General features: G+C 35.9%; 1 protein-coding gene across 4 annotated transcripts in view; it reads right to left on the bottom strand.

Moving 5' to 3' along the window:
* Positions 1-27,537, bottom strand: part of LOC149426055 (uncharacterized) — a 348,593-nt gene that overhangs the window by 188,757 nt on the left and 132,299 nt on the right. The gene's annotated exons all lie outside the window — the stretch shown is intronic.

The following is a 27,537-nucleotide window of genomic DNA, read 5'->3' as shown; positions in this document are numbered from 1 at the left end:
ATCATTAAATAAAATCGTTAATTAAAAGAAAGGGCCTTGAATGATGAACATCGATCATCAAAGTCGGAAGTATTCGCTGGAGAATAAAAACTGTTTAATATTTTTGCTATTGCGAGTAAAATACTCCATTTTAATAGGATTAAAAAGTTGATTATTATTTTATAAACAGTAACTCCGTAAAGAATCTTATGAGTAAATCTATCAGCGTCGCCAGACGCATGGTTTTTACCATGTTTTTTATGGTTTGTTGAGTGATTCACACCCTTCCATGTTTTTTTTACTGATCACTGGTAATTTGTAATTTCGAGTGATATAACATAAATATACTTGAAACATTTGTTTATCATGGGCCGCGTTTGGAATTCACACGAAGAAAAATGAGCAATGCTGACTTAGTAAAAATTATTCGTAATCCGATTAAAAACGGGATTGCAGGACGTTTCCTGATAAACTTGTAGTCAATTTCTAATACATAGGAACAAGTTTCATGCACTTGCATTTGCCTTGATAATAAATAATTACGAAATGCGAAAATATTATGCTTTTTATGAACACGAGTTCCGACATCGTGATACTACATTCCTCTTTTAAAGTTTAACAGGAAACCTATCAATTAATTCGTTAAGGGCCTGCAATCCCGTTTTTAAATGGATCACGAATAATTTAAACAGATTCTTAATAAATTGGCAATACTCATTTTTCTCCGTGATGGAATGTATTTATACTACTTCAGTACAGGTTCCCAATGTCATTTTATCTAATTATTATCTTTACCAATGAATATTTATTAAATTATTAATTATATATTTATATTAATTTATATATTTTGTAACTTTAATTAATTAAAATAAGTAAGATGCCGTTATTTTTTTACTTAAATTCTCAATAAAAAGCTTACGTAAAATATGGTTTTTATAATCTTCAAAACAGGGTATTTAAAAAACACAAAACGGTTTTTTTACCCCTGAAACAGGGACGGCATCCGTGGTCGAGGGGTAAGGCTTCACGACTAGCAATCCGAAGGTCACGGGTCCAAATCCCAGCGTGCGCAAGTAAATTTTATTTGATGAAATTATAAATCTTTTAAAATAATATTAAGTACACTTGCGGCACGTTCCAGAATGGAATATACTTTCAGTGGTGACCGGATAAATCATCACAATGATAATTCATCAAATCTTTAAAAAGTTATATAAAGTCATGGAAATTATGAAAAAAAAAACTTTATTAACTGGGTTAAGTAGGTTAGGTTAGGTTAAATTTTTTTTCATCGTTTCTAATGACTTTATAACACTTTTTAAAAGTGTGTTGAATTGTCACTGTGTTGAGTTTTCATGGAACCACTTTCAGTATAGGCCTTCAAATTAATTAGTCGCCTGAAATATCCATACGAACTGAAAATAACTTCAGAGTAAAAATAAATGCCGCCGACGGGAATTGAACCTGCACCTTCTGATGTCCTGTCAGGTGCTCTGGACCACTGAGCTACGTCGGCTTATTTCCAAATAATTCAATATGTACTAGTACTCAAAACAATTACTGCTTATTATATTTTCTTTTCATGCGACTAATAATTTGTTATCCTTTGTGCTATGCATAAAAAAAAATATCATTAAAAAAATAGTATAGGCCTTGGTGCAAGACCACCATTCAGAATTGAAACGTTGCTTGAAATGGCTTTAGCCGTGTTTGATGACCAGATCTGAATAGCAAGGTACTCCCCCACCTCTCTCTTCTCTATCTAATTGCCCTCCCCACAACAATCCGAAATTGGGGATACCATGCTAAGGTCTCACTGGCTCCAGACGGTTGGGAGCAGTTGGGACTCTTGTATTCACAAAAAAGGGTTTTTCATCTGCAGTCTTGCGTACCATAATGTTGATTAAGAAGTTCTATAGAAAAGTCAATCGCATTCGTTTCATCAAGTTGACACCGCTATAAAATGGTAACTAATTGACCAGAAGTTTCATCAGACTGACACAGCGAGCAATTCATTAAGACAAATCAAACAATGCAGTCACTGGTTATTATATTACTGTATTCAATTCATGTTGTAATTCTTGCAAAGGAAGAACATTGAACCGGTGTTACATACAATGTACAGTATGGTACATGAATGTATACAAATGCAATGTACAGTAGCGATGGGTCATGACTCACTTCATTAAGAGCGGGAGCCACGGTAGTAGCTCAATATATTTCGGCTCAAAGAGTCGAATCGATTGAATGACGGCTCAATTGAATTGGAGCCATGAGCTCGGAGCGTATGACCGATGAGAATAATGTGCCCGCCCGATACGTTTTTATTTAGTTATAAAAAATACATTTTTATATCTAGTATAAACCTTTTAACAACTTATGTCTATAGACATTAATGACTCTTTACAATACATCTAAAACTTATTTTTATAGTATTTAAGCATAACCCACGAAAAGCATCAAGGCCTAGCTTCGTTAACATCTGTCGGTAGTTCATTAAAAATCTTAAGTCATTTGGGGTGTTATGCCGTGTTGCGCTAACTCCTCCTTTAGCCAACGTTTCAGACAGCATTGCAGTGTCCATCATCAGGGCAGATGTGTTATATGAGGTTGTGGTGAAATGTGAGCTTATGTATGAGGATGTGATTCCGTGTTGTCAGCTCCAACCCTCTGAGCTGACATTAACGTATAATTTGTGGTTTTCTTCGTTTAGCTCTGGTGTAGACGTCAATTATCGGATACCAAGAACTATTGAACTTAGCTCCATCGTCTCTATTAATATTTACGGGATTTTTGTGAATTTCAATGGCCTCTGTAATCAGCCGTGCTCTATAAACCCGGTGTCAATAAAATGCTCGGCAATTGCCGATTTGTCAGGGTGGCCTAGTTTACAAGCTCTGAAGTGCTCTGAAGTCCAAATGTCGGACTGTCAGACGCCGTTCACGTCTCTGAGAATGTAATAACAATCAATACTTGGATAATTTTAATGGTGCGATTTTTCTAAAATATATCCCGATAAAATAAGAGTAACCGTTCAATTGAGCCGTAGTACTGTTTACAGGGAGTCGTACGAATACGGCTGTTCAAAAAGAGCTAGCTCAATTGCACGGCTCACTCATAAACGACTCATCTCTAATGTACAGTATTATTTCCAATTTAGACGGTGCGCTCTGCTCACTCTGGCGGAACACGCCGGACCGTTTAATTATTTGGCTAATTATCTGAATTAAGTTAAAACGATGTGTAGCACCAAAAAATGTTCAGATACACGCGAAAAGTTTGCATGAACATTAAATATTGTTTACTGTGGAATGCAGGCATTTAAAAAGACTGAAAATGTCCCATCTAGACAAATAGCATGATCTAATATTTTTCCATACAATGCTGTTTGGCGAAAAGAAAAGAAAAAAATCTGAAAGCTTGAGAATTACAGTAAAGATACCTAAGTGTTTTTAATTTCTTTTAGTGGTTCTAGTTTCTACAATAGGTTCTAAGGCTCTCGACTAACAATCCGGAAGTCGCGAGTTCAAATTTGTGCTATTTCACAATTTAATAATGAAAAGGTATATTTGCGGCATGTTCCACAGTGGAATATACTCTCAGTATCGCGCTGGTGTGAGACCACCATTCAGAATTGAAACGTTGCTTTAATTGGAGCCTTGTTTGGAGACCAGATCTGAGTAGTTAGGTATTTCTTCACTTTCCTCTTCCCCATCTCCTTGCCCACCCCACTACCAGAACATACCCCTAACACAAACTCACAACATATTCCAATTGGGGATGCCAAAGTCTTACTGGCACCAGAAGGTTGGGAGCCGTTGGGACTCTTGTGCGGTATTCACATAAAAAGGTAGTATAGCAGCGAAGTCATTTGTGAACTTTTACTTTTATTAAACTATAAACTTCATGCAGAATTTAACAATACAATCTCTCTAACAGCCACACACATTTTCCTATCCTTACTACCGAGATAAATTATTTATAGTATTGGTTGAACAAGATCGATGCAAAGTGACGTTTACCGTATATTTATATAAAAAAATATATATTTACAGTGTAATATGAATAAATATAAAGATAACATAAAAAAAATAATGGATCCCTGCAAAATAGCAATACATTATTTGATGCTGGAATAAAGCTTGAAAGCTAGCAAAAAAATAGACGCCCGAGAAATATCCTTTACGAGCGATACGCAAAACATTGGCTGATATCTTTCACAAAATCAAGAGATATTCATTTTCATTGTTCACGTTACTCAGAAGGAACACTGATATTGAACGGGTTAATTTAATATAATATCATTTGGAGTCGTTCAACTGGATTAGGAATCGTTCAATTTTATTTATAGTTTACTACCCGGTTTCGCTCGAGTTTTAACGCTGTAACTTTGTCTTCCGGGACAGTAAAAAAAGATGGAATAAACAATAATATGACTTCTGGTTTATTATTTAAAAGATCAATAACTCATGATTGAAATGATGTTGCGAGTTGAAATAATTGTGCTGTACGAGAAAATCCGTACACAACAAACTGTGCAAAATTTTAGGACGCGACAGCTCACTATTCAAGAATTATTTCTGATTGCAACAGATTTTCTGATTTATTGTCAAGACACAGATGACCTTAATAATGTATAAAGCCAAACACATAGGTAAGTATGGACATTAAACATGCACAAAAAGTGAAGGTCGTTCACTGGGAGTAAGGATGTTTGTTTTTCAAATACACATTTTTAGTTGTGGCTCAACCTTTCGAGTACACATTTTTTAGTTATGGCTCAACCTTTCAAATACACATTTTTAGTTATGGCTCAACCTTTCGAGTACACATTTTTTAGTTATGGCTCAACCTTTCAAATACACATTTTTAGTTATGGCTCAACCTTTCGAGTACACATTTTTTAGTTATGGCTCAACCTTTCAAATACACATTTTTAGTTATGGCTCAACCTTTCGAGTACACATTTTTTAGTTATGGCTCAACCTTTCAAATACACATTTTTAGTTATGGCTCAACCCCTTCAAATACACATTTTTAATTATGGCTCAACCTTTCAAGTACACATTTTTTGTATCAGCTTCTTTCGAATGCTAGGTTTTATTTTAAAAGAAATAAAAACAAAACTATATTTACTATTGTAGTATGGATACGGAGGCCTTTAGATGGCATTCTGGGTAATTTGTGGGTTCTAGATCTTTTAGCACGCGGTCTGTCTCTCTTAAACTTGCTTTGCTGACCGGTCAGTGGTTGAGTGGGCATAGCGCTTGGGTCTCACCCGAGCGTCGCGTGTTCGATTCCTCGGCTGGCTAAGTCCTCCATCACAACACAAGCAACATTTTCGGCTTTCTGTGGTGGTAGTAGGAGATTTTCAAACATTGTTGGGTTATTCGTAACCTGGGAATGTTTGTCTTTCTTTTTAAAAAAAAAAAAATTTTAATTTATCTCATTCGATTTGAATTTTGTTATCATGGTGGAACACAGTTTTATTGGAAATTTAAGCCTCGACAGGCAAATATTTGGAAAACGAAACACTCCCAAGAGGCACTTCTTGTGTTATTCTTTATTCTATGAACACAATAATAAAATACACGTGTTCTACAAGCATTATCATCATCTGGTTCGTTGAATGCGAGTTGATTTATCTTTCATATTCTCACAAGGATCAATTAGTGGATTTTCCATCTCCTCTCTAATGAATGAGCCCGCTCTGTGCCTTCCTCGTGCCTCGTGCCTTGTGCCCGCCTCAGTTAGTAGATTAGGCACGCAGGCCAATTAGGGCGATAAAGGAAATGTATCGCTGTATAAATATATCGCATTTTCATTGGATTGAAACACCTTTATTGTACTACGAAAAGTAGCAATAACCCATGACACGCTTGCTTTTAGAATTAGAATGGAAGATTCAACATAATTGCAATACAATTATTAATAGCTGAAGTCCCCCGCGATGCCCGGGCTTTCTTTACACAGAGTTTTTCGAAATGAGATGTACGAATAATCTTAAAGCTAACATTTATCTATTTTTCTACACTATCGCAATTTCGGCCAAGCTCGCCGCTATGTCATTGAGAAAGCTTTGAACTCTTTCATCTTGTTGTCGTTACTGAAGCGCTTTCGTGGTCTTCTGTGGACATTCGAGGAACCCTTCCGATATTGCAACTTTTCCACCAAAATACTTGAAAGCTGCCACGGGAAACGACAGGAATCAAAATCCAGAGTTCATCCAGAGTTATGTGCCAATCTTCACGCAAAGTTTGGTCAACTTTCGCGACTGACTGGTCGTTAATTTCAGTACGACCAGCTGCAAACACTTTACACCATTTGCGGACGTTTCTGACATTCGTGCACGACTTGCCATATAGAATTTCAATCGGTTTAATACCTTTTGCGTTCGAAAACCGAATAACTGCGTGAACTTCGCACTTGGCGGTAACACACAGCGACGGCTGCCAAGCCAAGACTCCAAGACTGAGACTAAGGCTCAGTCTAAAGACGAAAGTACATACATTGGTCGACATTCTTATTATTGAGTCTCGTTGAAGGTACACACTTACATTCGTCAAATGTCAAAAGTCATTCCACTCGAACAACGAGTAGGTCGAACCACTAGTTGTTCGAGTGAAATGACTTCGTCGAGAATCGAAGCCCTGAGCGTTCCAGCGAGGTGCACTTAGGCTTGCTTGGGATTGGGGAAAGCAACAAACCTAACAGTGTTACCTAACTATAACAGCCGCATGAAAAATTTCCCAATGTCCCCAGCGCTTTGTAGACTTTAATTTATAATTCTGCTTTAAGGGCTGAGTAAAGGAGTTTTAGAAATTTTATTCAATAGCACAATTCCTCTTGTCCTGCTATGCTGTGCTAGAACATCTGTTCAGCCGTGTAGTATCTTAAACAAGTGGTGGTGACGACTATGGCCGAAGTTTTCAGGTACGCATAAGCCATAGCATTTTAAGAAGAATGGGCTAACATTAGAGTTATGTACTGAAAAGCAGCATTGTTAGTATGAGAAATTATAACATCTATGTAAATTGGTTTTTAGAATTAAAATGGAAGATATAAAAGATTATTATAGAATGATTTTGATTGAATACTAATGTAGGAATAATAAATCACTTTCATTATAATTCACGGTACAGAGAACTAATATCTGTGTAATAAAATTTGGCAAATATTGCGAAAGAGATTAACAAGTCGAATAATAATTAACGATGTTTCGCGGAATCGAACAATTTTGGCAAAGGAAATAATGGCTTCGTTTTAATGATCGTAACTTCACTATGAAGCAGAAAATTCGTTTTAACTTTGTATACCTTTTTATGTCTGGATTTTCTATGTTAACAGAACCTACTTTCCATCTCTAGCTCTGGTGCTTTGATCAATTTATAGTAGTCCTAGAGAGAGGTCGAACGTGGCGTCATCCACGGAGAGAAATCGATTTTTACCTTCACTATAAATTAACAGGCCTTATTGATAAAACATCAATTTAAGAATGTTTTCTCGTTTCATCTTTTTTTCGATGTAATGCAAAAATATACAGATTTTCAAGAACAGATGATGAAACAAGATAATAATATATTCGTATTTACTAAAAGTTTATCAGGAAACTCAGGCCTGCGATCCTGTTTTTAACCGGAATTACCAATAATTTGAAGAAATTCTTCATAAATTGGTAAGAGTCAGTTTTCCGTATCGTTCTAGTATCTTCTTTCTTTTTCCTTCTAATACGAGTACAAGGCGCGTAAGAATCGAGAAGACGATCGTGGATGACGTACATACGACCTCTTCCTGAGATTACTTAAATTACTAAAAAGAAAACAAGAAGCCACGTTTTTTGTTCCGTTATATTATTTAATTTTAACTAAGAACAAATTTTCGATGATGGGGATTGAAACAAGGGCAAAACCGGGAAGTAATATAGAGTTAATGAACTCAATTTGAGAAAAAAATATATCAATAACTAACTATCTAACCATCACACGACTCACCTCACGATCCAGCCACCTCTAGGCTGGATCCCAATAATATATGATTACGTCCAAGGGAGGGAAAACTAAAAACGGGATTACAGACCGTTTCCTGATAAACCTTTAGTAAAAACTCTAAATAGTATAAAACACTATCCAGTCACTATCCGTGTCTGTCTGTTTGTGCGTTTAGTTCATTTAAACTATGCAATGGAGTTTGATAGGGTTTTCACTATCATCTAGAGAATTTCTTCCGGAAGGTTTACATATATAATACATGGATATTATATTTATTGAAAGTAGAGAAAAGTCGAGCAACGCCGGGTAAATAAATAAACGCGTTGATTGTCTGAGGCCTCTCACAAAGTCCACTCTCTTCTGGCCGAGCCTCCAACGTCTATCTGTTTCTGCTATTTGGCTCCAGCATAATGAGCGTAACGGCGAACGGCATGCGGCATCGACCTCAACTCTGCAGTTACGCGTTTCGCGACTCCCAAATAAAGCAGGTCGCTGTTACTCTAAGGTGGGGAATAGTGGATTCTGCGGCGGTACTTCATCTCGTCTCAGCTGGCAGTTAAACCTGTTCTCACGTAACCACTAACCAGTAATCATTCCCCGTTCTACTGAGGCATATAGGACTGAGGAGCCAACATCTACCAGTCAATATTCGCCGCTTATACTCTATAGCAGTGATAAATATTACAAAAAGCGTAACTATATTGCCCACTCTCCGATACAACGACTTCACACCATGGGAAATCATTACTTGGGTGATGTTGACATATTCAATACCAACTTGAAAAGGTTTGTGGATCATTTAAAACATTTATTTCAACAATACTCCTAAACACATCGTGTAAACCTATAAATAGCTGTAATTTTCTGTTTTTGTTTCTTGTGTTTGTATGACTTGTTGCATAGCTTTTGTCAAATGTAATTTTATTCTTATTTTTCATGTTTCAAAGTATCTGTCAAATTAATACTACCAACCATGTAAAAGCCCTCTGGGCGTTAAATAAATAAGTAAATAAAAAAATAAAAGTTCAAATCGCTGTTTTGAAGGTTATAAAAACCATGAAAAAAAACATGTTAAAAACTAGCTGAACTCCTCGGTGTTGCCCAGGATTTACGTAGAGTTTTTCGACATCATATTTAGACAGTAATTCTCCTCTTATTTCAAACGTCAAGTGTGCAAAATTTCACCAATCAAGGATTTACATTACATTAGCTCCACACAGGAGGCCCTGGCGAAAATAATTTTCGTCAGACCATCTCAGGGGATACTGTATGGAGGATCTTTTTAAGAAAAAGAAGGACATTGTACAGGGGATCTATGTCGCCGACCGGCAGCGTTTTGAGGCGGGTTAAGGTAGGGCTGTGGAAAAGGATTTATTAATGCGGGTTTTGAAGAGGCCCGGATTATATGAAGGAGGAAAAACGGATGCTGGTAGCTCGTTCCATATACGAGCCGTCTTACAAAAAGGAGTCAAAGCACCGCGGATCAATGCTGCTAGCTCCTTAGAGCAGTCTCCATTAAAATACATGTAGAACAGACTCAGCGTGCCCACATTGCGTCTGTACATTAGAGATGGCAATCGGCCTGTTAACCGTAGAAAGATATTATTTATTTATTTATTTCACGCCTATTAAGGCTTTTAAATACATTATTATTAAAAATATTTACCAAAATGTACATGAAAATAGTGCAGGAAACGACTATTTAAAACAATTGCAGAAAAATAAATATAAAGTTAAAATATCACTGAACTTGATCTACACAGCATGCAGGCACAAAACATAAAAACATAAATAAGCACACGGAGAAAACTAACTGATATAAAATATTGCAAGTATTCCTGTTAAAAACGGGACTGCAGGCCTTTAACGAATGAATTGACAGATTTACTAGTAAAATATCAGTAAAACACGCATGTGTATTTACGACATCGGAACGCGTGTTCATAAAAATACTAATAGTTTCGCATTTCGTTTATACATAATGCAGCTGCGTGAACACGTGTTCCAATATATTATGAATGCACTTATAGTGTATTGTGAAATGGCATGCTGTCAAATTTTTAACAGGATTTTAATGAACCACAGTACTCATTTTTCTCCGTGCAGTAGTAAATTTCGTCATTAGTCATTACCTATTTTTAAAACGCGTTCAAATTACATTTATAGTTTTGTTGACCTATTTCTCTTCAAAACACCATCAACGCCCAACTCAAATCACCAATAGAATCAACAAAGAATCTGCCAGGAAGTGTACATTACATCTTCATGATTATTTTCTTTGGTTTACGGCACTTGGCTAATTCATTCCACGTGCCACTAATTTTCAACGTTTTATACAACTCGGCAAAATACTGAAAGTGTTATTTCGTTATTTTGTATTTACCTGGTAAATATTTCTGCAAGAGTCGCGTGTTTCGATTACCGGGAAATGCTTCGATGAGTTTTCAGTTACTAAGATTAATAAAGTAATCTATTTACTAATAACAGTAATACTAATCAGTCAGAACAAAGATATCGCGAAAATGTATTTCACATAATGTTTAATTTATTAGAACAGCAAAAGCGAAACGGATTAAAGGAATTTAAAAACAACGACGTCTAAAATAGTAAATCAATCTGTCTCGAGAAAAACGAGCGTCTCGTGAAAACTGGCGTTGGAAAGGTTATAAAATAGGTTACAGACAAAATAAATTAAATATTTGCCCAGAGAGTCAAATAAATGGAATAATATCAGAATGTGTCCGAAAACTAAGAACTGTTTTTGAAATGTGATAAATTTTTAATGCAAACACAATTTTTATTTACGTTCTTTTAACCAAAAATTGCTGATTGCAAAAAATAAATAAAAACACACGTTTTATAAGACAAATGTATTACAAACGTTATTGTCACAGCATTTATGTTGTCGATTCATAAAAATGTAATTAATAAAAAAATTCGCGAAGTTTCTTTTTTTTTTCAAATTTCAGTCTGAACATTTGGTTTCGTAGAGGAGTACATTTTAATTATTCTTTGGTTAACTTCTATAAATTCGATTTGAATATAAAGCGCGGGGTTTCTTCTTTCTAACACAGTTTAGATCATATTTCTAACCTTTACAGTAAGAGAGATACAGAGATTTCTATGAGACCATATGAGCTGTTTCCAAAAGCGAACAAATTAGCTTGAGTTAAATAGTTGTATTATAAACAGACCGCCTCCTGAAAGCCGACAACGAGCAGCTTAAAAAATATGACGTACTGTCGCTATGTTCTTCCTACAATTATGTGTTTCTGCATTCCCTATGTCACTTTATTTTATTTCGACACCGATTTCAGGTAGCCAAAAGCCTTCAATAATTATATTTATTTAAATCATAAGTGATTTTTGTGTATTTAAGAATGGAACGAAACACATCGAATTTGTGTTTTGCTCAAGCATGATTTTTACACCTCTCAAAAGCACAGGAAGGCATTTTTTCACAAAAAAAGAGCCCAGGGCGACGTGTTTGTGACAGCTGATAGCTTATCTGATGAACGAACTTATGAGCGATATAAAACCTTCAGTAAGCTTCTCTTTAATTAATCTAAGCTTACAGCATGGGTAAATTAAGAAAAAAAACGTCCATTCTAAAAAATATTCTTCTCACATCATCCCTAAATATGACGCAGGCCTTTAGGGATGCCTCTTGAAGAGTAGAAAAATTTATACAATTCAATTCTAACAAATTCTGAGCAGACTGATTGTATTATCTCCCTAGAGAAAGGTGTAGACGTGACGAATTTATGATTGTCCTCTGACAGACCGTGTCAAATAAATAACTTGAACTTTAACTAATTTGTTCGGTTTTGGGAAAAAAAAATAGCTGTTACCCGAAGAATCAAATTGTTCGCTTTTCGGAACAGCTCATATGGTCTCTTAGAAATTGTTGTATCTCACTTACTTTATAGTTAGAAACATGGACTAAACGGTGTTAGAAAGAGAAAACACAAAGCTTTATATTCAAATATAGAAGTTAACCACAGAATAACTAAATACAACAAAATACAAACCTCCTCGAAACCAAAGGTTCCAACCGCAAATTGAAAAAAAATTTATGAAAATGTGTGAATTTTTTATTAATTATTTTTATGAGATGGCAGAAATGTTTATAATTTATTTGTCTAGTAAAATATCTATTTTTTCGTTATTTTTATTTATTTATTCATTACAAAATAATAAATTATAATGTATTATTCCCAGTGAGTTTACAAAACTCATTTCGGGAGAGACAACATTATATTAAAGACAAGACAACATAGATACATTACACTGGACTATGAAGGCCGGCATAGTCCAGTGGTAACGCATTGGACTGCCATTCCGAAGGTCGCGGGTTCGAACCCGGCGTGCGCAAATAAATTTTATTTGATTAATTTGTGTTATTTCACAATTAATTAATTAAAAAATAATTAAAATAATATATATAGTATATTTGCGGCACGTTCCAGAGTGGAAGATACTACCAGTATCGCCCTGGTGTAAGACCACCATTCAGAATTGAAACGTTGCTCCAAATGGCTTTAGCCGTGTTTAGTGACTAGATCTGAATAGCCAGGTACTTCCCCACCTTCCTCTTTCCCTTCCCCACTTACCTTCAGCCTCACAACATCCCCCAATTGGGGATGCCATAGTCTCACTGGCTCCAGACGGGAGCAGTTGGGACTCTTGTGAGGTATTACACTATAAAAAAAAAAAAAATAAAAATAAACGCAGAAGTTATTTTGGAGTTCCAAAGAAAGAATGTGTCAGTCATTAATAAAACTGCTGAGGAAATAGCTTTTAAGAGCTTTTGCCAATGTTTTTTTGTTCGTTGTCGGAAGTTTTAGATTACTAGGTAATGCGTTATATTGCTTATGTGCAATGTATTGTAAGGATTAAGTAATTTATCAGTAATTTTACTTCAGTATTTATTTATGTCAGTGTTCAAATTAAAAAATAAAGTGAAACATTTTATTTAACTTTTTCATTTTAATTTCAAAATTTTTACTGTAAGAATTTTTTTTAATATTTATCATCACCTTTCAAAACAGTTTTTTGTTTTCGGATACGATTAGAAATATCCCAATTATTTGTATTTTAAAACGTGATGGACTTCTGAACTGCTGAATCACTTTTAGCTTCCAGCGGGCAACTTCAGTGACCAGCAAAAAATCCACTAGTAATAATATTATTCGAATTCCACAAAATCCCAAAATAAAACTCCACTCATCTTGATACTGTCCGTTTACAATTAAATTATACGAAGTTCTGGCGGAATAACTACTCTCCGTTAGATTCGATGTTTTCCGATAAACATTTTGCAATAAGAACCCAGTAGATATATAATTTGAGATTTTCACAGCCAAAACATTTACATATCATAAATTATTTTTGGGATATTAGTATTAGTTGGGGATTTGAGTTTATAAACCAGAACTGAAAATCTCTAAAAGGACCTTGGAACTCTTTTGAGCGGGTAAACTCGGCCATCCTGACAACTCGGCAATTGTCGAGCACTTATTTGAAAACCGCCATTACTTTTCATTTGTTCCTAAGTTAAGGGAAGACCCAACACGCATCAAGCTTGCCTAATTACAGAAGCAATAATTGAGATTAAAATTGAATAAAAAATTTAATTCAAATAAATGAAATAGAAATATACAAAAACCGCATTAATATGAAAAACGACGAGCTTGATAGTTTCTGGTATTCGGTACTTGACGTCTACACCAAAACTAAATGCCGAAAATCACATTAATTTAACAAATTATGCTGAAATATTGAGCCTAAGAAGTAACAAGGTAGCGCTTCTACATGCATTAACACACACTTCACCACGATCTACACATCTGCCCTAAAAGGTCTCGCGCGGACAATCCATAAAGCCTGATATCGACGAAATTCATCGATGATCAGTTATTATTTCATTTTTAACGGTCAAAATATGATTCCGACAGTCGGTAGACAAAAGCCGCTGCTTTTAGCGTGGCCTAAAAAGTGTCGGATAAGCTGTCAATATGCACAAGTTTTTGGATTATAACGTTCAATGTGAAAAATAACTGGCATAGGTATTAATGAATGGAAGCTCTTAGAATTGAAAGAAATCGTGTAAACGATCCATATTCATTCATCAACGAAGCGATCAGTTGATTCCGTTCTGTTAATTAACTCCCTTTTTAGTGTCAAAAAGTACATGCTGACTGCCAATGTAAATTAAAATTATTATTTCAATTTCACATTATCAATTTATTGGTATTTTTAACTTTTACTTAGCCGTCTGACGTTTAGGAATGTCAATTTATAACCCCCAGTTTTGCCGGCGTATGCTGATTCCTAATTTATTGCATTATCAGTATCAGTCTCGCTATGAGCACCGCGACCGGGCTCGGGAAATCAATATAAAATCATAGGCAGTTACACCTATCTATCCGATATTGTTAAGTTATCGAATTTACTGTGCTATGGAGATGGAGGAAGCGTAAGACGATATAATAATACCCTAAAAATAATTCACGATAAGAACCAAGGAGATTACTCCGCATTCAGTAATGGCAACCAGTTTATTATAATTCGTTGTGATCTATGTCCATTATTTTACAAGATAGGTTCAGCATGAATATTAAAATATGGTGATTCATGGTAATGTTTGTGAATCGAGTATTCTTGCATGTCATGTGTCACACTTGGCAACATCTTACATATATACAACTCCCGGAAAATGTGTTCTAGTCGTCAGCGCTTCTGGAATATATATTAAGGCGAACATAAGACTCTAATAACGGTGGTTTGCACGACGCTCACATTTTAATTAATTCTGATGAACGTATTACTAAAATCTCAAATTCTTCTAGAGGGATCCCTACGGATGTAAGTTATTTATATTTATAAAACTTTTTCAACTATAAAATTATCGGTAAGCACCAGATTTTATTTTTCTGTACGATTAATCAGTAACTTCCCGAGGGATCCCTCTAGAAATATTTGAGATTTAGTAATACGTTCATCAGAAATAATTTAAAAATAAACCCCACTGAAAGATCGATTTTCTAGGCCTGCTAGGGCAAAGTCGACCATAGGTCCGTCCATTACGCCGGGCCGCGCGCCGAATATGGTTTTTACACGACTTCATTACTTACGTCGTTAAGATTTCCACTTTATTTTGTAGATTTAATAGGGCAAATTCAACCGCAGGTCTGTCCAACACACTAGAACCGCGCATCGCATATTTTTGTGCACGGCTGCTTCACTTACGTCGTTAAGATTCTGGCTTTATTTTAGGGTATTGTCTCGTCCATTGTGTCCGCTAGTTTCACGATTACACATGAGATGTTTTCTGCGAACAGGACCATTTGAATTTGAAACGACTGTATACTATCTGCATACTGAATAAAGTAGAGAAGCGGTTTATATTTGTAATTCATCGTATTTAAATTTGTGTATCCGGAGCGCTCATCTCCGCTGTTTTATATCCCAGTTCCTAAATCCATATCGCGGCTAAGATTTGACCTAGTTTTTATTCAGAGTCCTCCTGATTGTGTTCCACACTTAACACTCCAAGACACTCAACACTCAGCTAGTATAAAGTCCTTTCATCTCGGAACATCGGGTCTCGGACCGGTTTGGATGGCATTACGTTGCCTCCTTTGATCACCACAGCGTCACTGCTTTCATTCCGCAAATACTTTTGTACTCTTTTGTTTGCGAGTGGGGCGGAGTCCTGTTTTTACTCGACTGTTTTGAATTTCATCTGTCTGTTAATTTGTTTGTAAGTTCCTTTTACGTTTCATATGGTGGCCGTTTGAGAAATTTTGAAAATATATTTGTCATTGAGATAGTGACGTTTATTTGGACACATTGTATTATTCCACATTTGAAATTAAAAATAATGTTACACCAAATATATTTAAGTAGGTAGGTATTTTTGTACCTACTTAAAAATTTTATATGAAATGTTGGTTTGGATTTATTAATTAGAAACATACTTTTTGGACGCGAGGTTTATTGTTACAAAAAAGGATGGAGGAAACACGATAGCGGGCAAATAATTCCAGAGCTGAGATGTTGGAGTTGTAAAATAGACCCATTCTCGTGTGAAACGTACCGTTGAGTGTTATCCAACTGCACCGTTACCAAAGGGACTGAATACGATAGTTTTTGGAAGCAGCTTGCATTTATATATCGGTGGAACAGACACATCGTTGCGAATTTTTGGACCGTTGAGAGTTTATCAGAGATCTAGGGGTCCAGACCAAAGGTGGTCGCCAAACTCAACAACACAATACCATAGTCTTGGGGCCCTTGCAGTAACAGAGCGTAAAATTATGCGTATTTTGATATATAGTCTATATAATCAGACATATCTGCTGGAATGTTATAAGTTGCTTTATTGTTTCTAGTTATTTTTTGTAACCTAACAACCAATAACAGGGGTGGCACCATAATCTGCTAGGCGTATCGCATGACAGAACAAATGTATTGGCTCAGCACAGCATGTCTCTTGATATGTTCAACATAAACCATGGAGGTTTCAAAAGACATGCATAATAATGTCCTTTGATTATTCATACTTTTTATGCGAACTTACCACTAATGTTAACATTTATATTGAAATCGCATTATTATATTTTAATTACATTTCACGTATACCTATAGTAAATGGACGCAGTCTAAAACATATAAAAAGGGAGATTTACACTTCAGTTGCTTGGCTATAGGCAGTTGACGCAACATACCGATAATGATAGTAATATTATTCTTAACGAGTGCTATTCAAACAGAAAAATAGATTCATTACGTTCAAGTATAGCTTTTAATTGTCCAGTAAAACTAACTTTATTATCCGAAGTGATTAAAGCCAAGTAGAACTGATTTTATTTTAATGCTGATTGGAGTATAGGCGCCATTGTTCAAATGTCGACGAAAGCATTGGTCCAGAACGTTTTGCCATTTCTTGCACAAGAGCCAAGACCTTGAGATGTGGTTCAAACATGTTGCCTAACTCCAAATACATAACTACTTCTTTTGTGGGTACCATAAGTACTTTGGCTAATTTATAAGTCTCACCGTTCGATTTCCGTTGACCCACTTACGAATATCTGGTTAATGTAGGCATTGTAATTTATCCCCATTCATTGTGTGGAGATGACAGAAGAGCTTTAAGGTCAAAGAAACGTAAGCATGTTCGTTTATTGGGTACTGGACTGTTATTTTTCTTCAATGTTTCTGGCACCCTTCAATGGCGTTCTAGGCCATCATTTAAAATTATGAAGTGAGGAAAGGAGAATTAATATATATGTAATTTTAATTAAATTGACATATTTTGTTATTCTGTATTAAAGATTGGAATTGAGTTCAGACTTAGAAGATATGAGATGTTGAGGGTAGGCAAATTTTGACAAAAAAACAAAAAACTGTGATCTAAAGTGCCAATTTCTAGAACACAGTAAGCACAATCTAGGAAGTTAAACACGTGAATTTTAAATAGGTGAGAGGAAACACAAAGTTAAATTATCATACGAATAAGTGAATGAATTTTTTTTTGATAAATTGTGAGAATTGTTGAAACCGCGGGTTTCGATGGGATAGCCCTTTGTATCGAGGCATGGTAGGCTGCAATACTCTGCCCAAACATTGTGGGGTCTACCTTTGCGGATGAAACAAATATCAGATTATCACAACAGTGATTTATGGTTTGAATGTGAATTTGGTTGAACGCTCCTTGTTTTGACGATAGGAAATAATATATGTAAAATATAATCGGAAAAAGAATTGCGAGTTTTTGAGTGGCTGTATCGAAGTGCTCACAATCGCATTGTGAATGTCCCTCCACAACACAACCTAACCTAACCCAACAGCATTCCAATAATTTAATTGCTCCATTTAGCCTATCCCCACATGTGCTCTATCTGTTGAATTAGGTTAGGTTAAGTTGGATATATAGAGCGTCGCTTCGATACAGCCACGCAAAAACAAGCGGTTTTAATTTAGATTTCTATTTAATATGGGCCGGTTTAAATGGTAGGACTACTAAAGGGACTCTGCCACCTCGTGAGACACATGCAGCTGTTGGGAGTGGAAAACATCAACAGACGGAGGAAATGTAAAGAGGATGAAAAGACTCCAATTTGCCTGGGGTGATAATGTCCCACACTTATGGGAAGAAGGCTCGGCAATCTGGGAAGACGCATTGTGGGACCAGGAGATACCCTGGTGGACTTTAGTAAAGGTACAGGGTTAAAGGAATGAGGTGAAATAGGTGGTAGCACAAGGAACCCATGGCCTGAGTGGTCACGGGAACTGAGTAAATCGTTTCCAATTCAATCTAAATTGACAGCCAACTCCGGTTTGGATCCCTAAAATACCTGAAAAAACCCATCGACTTTGTGCAGAAACGGGCGGTCGTTTGATAAATTCCCGTATCTTAACAAGATGGTTGAAATCTTTAGAGCATAGGTGTCAGGTAGGTATGTTGTCCTTGTTTTACCAGTATTACAATGGAAGATGCTCCGAGGAATGAGCGTCATTGATCCCTTTGGCATTTATCATATTATAACGGGTGAGTTCAACAGCTCGGCTGTGAAAAGATTTGCCGGCTTTTGTGTTTCCTCCCTCCTACAAGTTTCTTCAAGGCTCGTGTTCACTCCTTCCTCTCCTCAAATATAATATTCCCAGAGATGACACAAGCCCTGAGAACCCTGGGTGAAGTTTAGAACTTCAAACAAATATTGTATGCAAAATGCTAATAATAGTCGTAAATCATTTGGCATCAGATCGACAGTTCGGTGGCGGAGAATTAAGTAGGATAGTTACTTATGTATTCTGATTTTTTATTGTCGTCAAAGCGGATGAACTTTGAATCAGTCTTTCTGTCACTTCCCGTCTACAGATTATGCAAGCGGATTATATCAATCCGGTCGTCAGAAGCAATTTAAAGTAAATCTAGAAATTCATGGCGTCACATCTAGACTTTGCAAAGAACAGATAGATTCACTGTATATAATATGTGCATATACTTGAGCCATGCGTATACATACATAGCCATTAACAATATTATATTCTAACGTAAAATATTATTTAATCAATTTCGTAAATATATATATTTGAATTTCAATTTTGTTTTCTTGAATGCGCTGAAACTCGACGGTCCAACCCAATCCTAATTTAGCTCGGTTGTTAGCACGGTTTAATCCATTCCTGTCAAATCCTCAGTCAAACTAAAAAAGAAAATTATATGTTTTTTGAAACATCCGTATTAAAATAAATGTATTATAGTAAAAAAATGTTTTTTATATTTCCTAAATTTCTAAAATGAAGTTTTGCATGAAAAGGGTCGCGCAGTAATAATCTGAAATTATTATACATATTAACACTACAGTGTGCATTGTTGTGGGCTGTGGGAAAAGCGTGGGAATGAATTAATCTAGATTATATTATTATAAAACTGTTGCGTTTCGTGAACAACTGGATAGGAGAATCTGTACTAAGGTGTTCAAATATCTATATTGAAGCCGTTGGCGGTGCTTACCACAAGAATAATAATATAATAAAAATGGTCTTCAATGTTATGAAATGTGATGTTAGCGTGGGAATAAATTACTGTAAATGAACTCCTAAGCTGTTAAAAAATCTGCACTGAAGTGTTCAAGTGTGTATGTTAAAATGACATGTGTACCAGTGTATTATTGAAGTGAAACTTCTTTACGCGCGTCATGCAATTTCGAGGACCGGAGTAAAACTGACTCATGACCGTCACGAAAAACCGTGATCATTTCGCTATAGGAGCCTAGCTAATATTATATACCTAGTTTAGGTCACTCTCCAAACTCAGCTTCGCGGTCTAGAGGCAGAGCGCCCGACTGTCGTCGTGAAGAACCGAGGTTCGATCCCCGCTTTAACTATTTTTTCTTTTCTTTTTGTGATTATTTTAATACGAAGAAAAGTGATAAAATGCTCTCGTGCTGCGACTTTGTCAGGCATACACATAAGAAGATATCTACATGATTTGTAATAATTTTTTTTTTTTTTTTTTTTTTTTATTTCACGCCTATTAAGGCTTTTACATACATATATATAAAAAATATTTACGAAATTATACATGAAAATAGTGCAGGAAACGACTATTAAAACAATTGCAGAAAAATAAATATAAAGTCAAAATATCACTCAACTTGATTTGATCTACACAGAATGCAGGCACAACATATAAAAAATCCAAAATATTTTTTTCTATTTCAGTTGACAAAATTATTATATGTTAGTCAAATCAAATTAAATACCTTTATTCAAATATTCCACTACTCGATGAAAAAAAAAACTTCAATAGGGTATGCTTATATATTGAAATTGATGTACTAAATATATCAACAACATCTGAGTATTTGTTTCCTAGCTGTTGAATCCGTCGCATAGGAGTATGATATTGGGACGTTGACATAGAATTGCTACAATAATATGGTAGGTACTGTCTTGAAACCGACCTGCTTGGAGTATGAAAAGAGATTACATATAATAAATCAGGGGTATCAAACATTGAATTAATGATTTTATAATAATGTAGTAAAAAATTACATAAATTTGTTAATTTTAACCGAGAGTCTCCCGAAATGTCTAAATCCATTTAGTTAGACTCTAGACCGGCAGGTGTTTACTCGAGTAATTGGCTAGAAGTAACGGTCGGTACCTATATGATATTTTGGTCGAAATATAGCTTACAAATCGAGCCGGTAGAGTCGCTCGGTATTTTGATTAATTATTTTTATTTTGAATCATTAAAATTACTAATCAAGGCCGATAATGCGACTAATTACCCTCGCAGACGTGCGTGACAAGTTTTTTTAGTAAAAAACAAAGCCGTAAGTGAGTTTTTCAAAATTTAGAAATGTTTTTCAAATTCAGACTCCATACGGGTATGAGACTATTAAAACACGATAGATCTTTTCCAAAACGGACAAATATACGGAAATATTTTAAAAAACGACATATATGACTTCACACTGCCGATATATATTCGATTCAACCCTATATAAAACATTAACGAGACTTTATCTGATATTATTCATTTGCCGTGTTTGAAAATGAAAATTTACTCGGGACAAGTCAATTGAGGAGTACACGTTGTATACGCGGTTCTCGTCGCGCGAGATACCTCTCCTCGCGGTCTAGAGGCAGAGCGTTCGACACTCGTTATGCAGGACCCGGGTTCGAATCCCATATTTTTATAACTTTTTTTATCACATGCTACTTATAAATATGTCAATATTATGAATCTAGTTAAACGTTCATTTGTTAACACGCCTATAAATAAATTTATGCTTTTTAAAACTATAATGTACAGCATTCTGAATAATAATAATATGAAAAGAGAGAGAGAAGAATACTAAAAGTTTCACTTCCGTCGTGCGTAGGCTTGCCACACACTGTATTTTTTTCTGCTTGTTTGTACAGAGGTTTTGTGTTGTTTTATCTGTTGATTGTCTCGGACCCGAACCAATATCTGAATATGAATAACAGCAAATCGCACTCACATATTTGCATGTTTATATAATCATGTTAGAACCTTTTGGAGTTTTTCTGACCCACAATAATCGCCGCTGCAGAATGTTTGTTTAGAGGTTTTGTAATGTTTTGTCTCGGACCCGAACCGATACCTGAATATAAATTTGGTGAGCTCCTTCTCGGAACATCGCCAGATGTCATCAAGTGTCAAACTGCAAATCGCACTTACATATTTGCAAAGATATATAATATGGTTGGAGTCTTTTGGAGTTTTCTGACCCACAATAATCGCCGCCAGAAACGCACGCAATTATTGAACACCTTTAATGTTCGCTGTACGGTATCCGCTATTCATTATTCTCATAGGCTATATGCATTTCGCTTGTTCGCTGTTGGCTGTTAGCTGTTAGCTTTCGCATTATCATCCTCATGCATCTCGACTATTTACGCATCGATTGATTTTAAATCGTACACTGCTCAAAGTTATTAAGTTACGTTTTGAAAAGGATATATATCTAGTAAGTTTTGAGGTGTTCGTCATTGTGGTTGTTGTGTTTGAAACGAGAAGTTTGCATTCTGTATTGCGCGATGTTATAAAGTTCAGTCGCGTAGTATATAAAACATCTTTGTTGTTACATGCAATTGGGCTTTTATTTCAGGAAATTGGGTAACTCGTGAATTTTGCAGGATACGTGGTCGGAGATAAAGAGATCATTTGTTATATCTGGGCATTTTGTGTGAAAAGAGTATTTTTAAGTAAAGGAAGGAGAGGAAGTTCGGGGAAGGAAACATTAAAGACGGGTATCTTAAAATTATTGGTAATTCCGGTTAAAAACGGGATTGCAAGCCTTACGAATATATTACCATGATGTCGAAACACGTGTTCATGAAAATTCATCAGGGCAAATCGATAAAACATTGTTAAAATGATGTTTTTATAAATAAGGCCTGTTAACACCTCGACTCCGGTGATGGGTCTGATTTGACCCAGTGTTTTTTAAATAAAAGATTTTGCCGCAAATATCTCGTTTAGGCTAATTTCCTTTTGTCTATTCTTTCATCAATTATTTACCCACATTTCGACTCAAAAATGATTAAAATCGGACACGTTTTAAAAAAGTTATTAGAATAATTGTGTATAAAAACACGCGAAAATTCCATTTCTTCTCAGTTCAATTCGAGCAGCCGACGAAACAGCATATCTCTTGCTCTGTCCTTCCGTCTTTGTCTCTCGCAGTTCCGCGCAGATGTTGTCAACCATTCGGGCTCATTTCTAGTATTGTGATTTTTCTTTGTGACTTTGTTTAAAAAGCCTTTTAATTTCATCATTTCAGCCGGGTCAATCTGGACCCACCATCGCCGGATGTGTTTTATTTTGAACCTCCGGGTATTACGTGTTAATCTATCTCTGTGTGGGTGGGAAACTGGGAGTCAGTGTTTCCAGGAGTGACGGTGTATGAATCCATCCCTCCCACTGCGATGAAGGCGATGGGTGGAGATTGAAGAGGTCGAAAAGTCTACCTCAACCGGCCACGTAGTTGGTTCCTGATAAAATATTAGTCATTCAGAATATATTATATAATTCTTCTTCTTTCGCATGGTGGGGAGGTCAGAGGGGGACATCTAGGTGTGCGAGCCAGTCTAGGGCTTCAGGCGTTGCCATGTGGACCTCATCAATCCCGCCGGGGAATGAATGGAGCGGGCATTCGTTGACCACATGTTTGGTGGTCAGCACCGCACCACATTCACACATCGCCGACTCTTTAAGGCCCCATCTGTGCTTCCTGTGGGCACAGCGGCTATGGGAGCACCTTAACCTATTGATGGCGGACCAGGTTTTGCGAAGCAATGAGAACCCAGTCTGTCTCTCGGTGGGGTCCTGTATGAGATGGGCATTTCCCACGTTGGCCGTTTGCCACTCAAGTTTCCACCTATCTCCTGGGGTGAGAGGTAATCGAAAGAGCCTCTCTAGAATATATTATATAATAAATATAATGGACGAGATGCGAAAATATTATTATTTTAAGAACGCGTGTTCCGACTCCCTCATAACATATTCGTGCTTTACTGATAGTTTATTATGAAATTTGGCGATTCATTCGTTATAGGCCTCCAGTCTGATTTTAACAGGAAAACGAATAATTTGATCAGATTTTTAATAAATTAACAATATTTCATAACAGACGCATTCGCCGCTAAGACCCGGACAAACGTGAGGTTTGTCACATGAAACTGGTCACCGAATGCAGCTTGCCACTTGGGGTGACCTATGGCACAGGTGTTGCTTGTTCATTGAATGGTTCCCGGGGCGACGGTACACAAACACGCCTCCCTCATATACATTATAAATATGCAATATAATGCAGGCAACAATATTTCATAATAGACGCATTCGCCGCTAAGACCCGGACAAATGTGAGGTTTGTCACATGAAACTGGTCACCGAACGCAGCTTGCCACTTGGGGTGACCTATGGCAGAGGTGTTTCTTGTTCATTGAATGGATCCCGGGGCGACGGTACACAAACACGCCTCCCTCATCTACATTATAAATATGCAATATAATCAGGCAACAATATTTCATAATAGACGCATTCGCCGCTAAGACCCACCTGAAACCACCCACATGAAACTGGTCACCGAACGCAGCTTGCCACATGGGGTGACCTATGGCAGAGGTGTTTCTTGTTCATTGAATGGATCCCGGGGCGACGGTACACAAACACGCCTCCCTCATCTACATTATAAATATGCAATATAATACAGGCACTCATATATTGTGTGGGATCTAACCGTCATACTTCATGGAGCACTTTGCGGTATAAGAAATTTACTACACGTGATAAAGCATTTTTCATAAAACGTATTTTATGTGAATAACACAATACACCTTTCATTATTAATTCATGTGAAAAATCTCTCTTTGCACAGACGTTTTACTCCCAGCGGGTATTATAATATATCAAAAATTGAATTTTTTATTTGTCCCGTACGCATTCCTACACCATTAATCAGATCAATTTTCAAATTTTGTTCTTATTAGTGCCAGGAGCGTTTAGAGAATATTGTTTTTTTTTTAATTCGTTTTGGTTTGAATGGTGGAAGAAGTCAGGGACGCTCGAGGAAGACTTAACGCATTATCTCTGCACTGGAATGAGATACGGAGTCGAATTAATCGTAATCGTAATAAGTCGTCACAATGCAGTTTAATGAACAGCTACAATGTGATTTTCATAATACTATATGAAGTGAATGGTATGAAAAGTCGGACGCTCGAACATGATATGAATCATAGAATATTTTTTGGTAAAACAGATCTCAAAACTAGCCCTTTTACATTCTTAAATGATGAACGAAGAAAAATGTGATAGTTGAAGGTATAACTTGAAAGTGAATGATTGAAAAGGTCGAGGACGCCCGAGGAAGACATGGCACGATTAAGTGAAACAAATACAATAACATTATTTCCACCACGAAAATGCACACAGTTGTCAAGTACTCTAGAATTCAGAACCCCACAATACAAAACTCAACCCTAAAACATGTATGTATAAGTACCCGGGCAACGCCGGGTACACGTTAACTAGTAAAGTTATAAAAAGCACGTAACGCTTTTGGGAGTTTCGTGTCACGATTTAAATTTTTAATTTCGTTTCCCTTTGACGGTTGTATGCCTAAGAAAACATGTTAGGGTTTTTTATTAAGTAAATACATTACATTAATAAAGTTTCCAAGTAGAAAACATAGGTAAATTCGAAAAACATACGGTATAATATGATAAAATAGTTCACCTGGCAACACGCATGCCCTATTAATATAGGCGTCAAATTTTTTTTCATTAAATGGGAAGACCCAAAACGCGTCGAGCAAGCCTAAGTACGGAGGTAATTGAAATCCACAAGAACCCATTCATATTAATAAAGCTTAATAATTTTTCTTGGTATCCGATACGACAATTATGCCAAAACTAAACGCCGAAATCCACATTAATTTAATATATTATTTTAATGAAATATCAGCCCTCGAGAATTATCGCTTGTAATATGTTATCACTTCTACACATGTAAACACACACGTCACCGCATTTGTTCTGATGATGAACACTGTAACGCTGCGTTGGCTAAATATGGAGGAAGCGCAACACGGCATAATAACCCAAATATTTATCACTATAGCGCCACCAATAGTCGTCATTATTTTCAAAAGCAGTTTTATTGTGATAGAAAAAAGGGCTTTTTGAATTAAAAAATCAAATCAAATTATCGTTTGATAGTCGCTTATATCGTCTTCTATGATTAAATATTACAATTTGAGGTTTTACTCCAAAAATCATAATAAAATATTCATCCAAGACTTGTAGAAAAGTGAATAGATATCGCACGTTAAATAAAAATGGATACATTTATCCAAAACACTATCTAGATTACATTTAGTTCAAGAAGAATCTTGCAATCGTACATTATTGGATGTTTAATTTTGTAAAACCTCGTAACTTGGCATTTAGTCATATTTAGTTGAGGTTCATTAGGAGACCATTTGAAAAAGTAATTAACGTCCCACGTGCAAACCTTGGAGGACACCGTTGGTAGCAACAAATTCATAAGATATGCAGTCATTGATCTTAACAAAAAGTAATCTTGTAGATAAGTAACTTGTAGATAAGTATTTTGTGGCAGACCTTATCGAATGCCTCTGAAAATCAGTGTAGACGGAGTCTACTTGTTTCGTAATAGTGGATGCTGTGTTTATATGGATTTCATATACTATAAGGCTGGTGAGAGTAGATGTAGACGAGAAAAACCCACATAGAGGAGATTTTGCTAAGAACGTTTTTCAAAGAGCCTAGGAATAAAAGATAAAACAAAAATGGGTCTGTAATTGCTAACAATTTTTTTTAAACCTATTTTTAACACAGAAGTGAGATAGCTAGATTTCCAGCGGAGAAATCACCTGTTTTAAGAGATTTGTTAAAGATTATGTACAGTGGATAGGAAAGACTATTTACACAATTTTTCAAAAATGTGGGTGGGACATTATCAGGACTAGAACTTGTTTTTGTCTGCATGAGTTTAATCAAGGCTTTGCTATCATTACGTTCAATTACTATATCAGAGAACGCCGATGAGTTTGTCTACATTGTTATCTACAAAGGTGGAAAGGATTATAGTAGGTAAATAGACAGTTAGCTATTTCTAAAAATCATAATAGAAATATCTTTTGCATTGGCTGAGTTTTGAAGTTGTTTCAAATACTGATTGTCGTTGTCTGGGCCTTTTATTCGGGCGGCAATGGGGACAGGCAGTAAGCCGTATGCACTAGCATTATATAATAAGCAGTATATAAGGCCCCCACGAAAGTGGGGAAAATATATTCATGGATAACCCCCCATATAAAACTGCCAGTCTAACGAAAACAACCTGAATAGAGTGCACCCTCACGATGATTGCTCATTATATAAACCAAGATTGAATCACTTGGCAAAATTTCCTTTGCGGCACGCATAAAAACAGGAAAAAAGCTTAATATAATATGAGGGTAAAATTTTTAAAAAAATCACTCGAAATCCATTCATGAAGATTCGAGACCATTTGCATAATAAATTATAAAATTATGTATAACGTAAATCTTCAAATTATTAACTGTATTTTCATAAAACAATTAAATTAATGGCATCTATGAACGCGTAGATCATCACAGACAGAAGATGACGAAAAGATGAATGTAAAAAAAACACATTTTTACATTAAAATCGGTATAACCCAAAATTAATAAGTATATACTATCTAATAATCTCTAATACTATAATAATATATTATCGTGATACTAACCTCAATACCATAAACATTTTTAGGGGTGGAATTTGCCAGACAGGGAATTACAAAAGGTAGAAAAAGATGGCAGTATAATTGAACGAATTAATTGAACGGTACGTGACAAAGGGTCGAGCCGGCTTTTGCTGGGCGTAGTTTGCGAGCAGGGGCTGTTTTATCTAAAGAGAATGTTGTGCAGTAAGCTCGTATAAAAAGAAAATAAAATAAGGCAAACCTATATTGAAATTTTCCAAGATTTAAACAGCG

Source organism: Hesperophylax consimilis, chromosome 2 (assembly GCF_061612785.1).
Source record: "Hesperophylax consimilis isolate HC1 chromosome 2, BYU_Hcon_1.0, whole genome shotgun sequence".
NCBI classification, from domain to species: Eukaryota; Metazoa; Arthropoda; class Insecta; order Trichoptera; family Limnephilidae; genus Hesperophylax; species Hesperophylax consimilis.
This window is presented reverse-complemented; position numbering and strand designations above follow the sequence as displayed.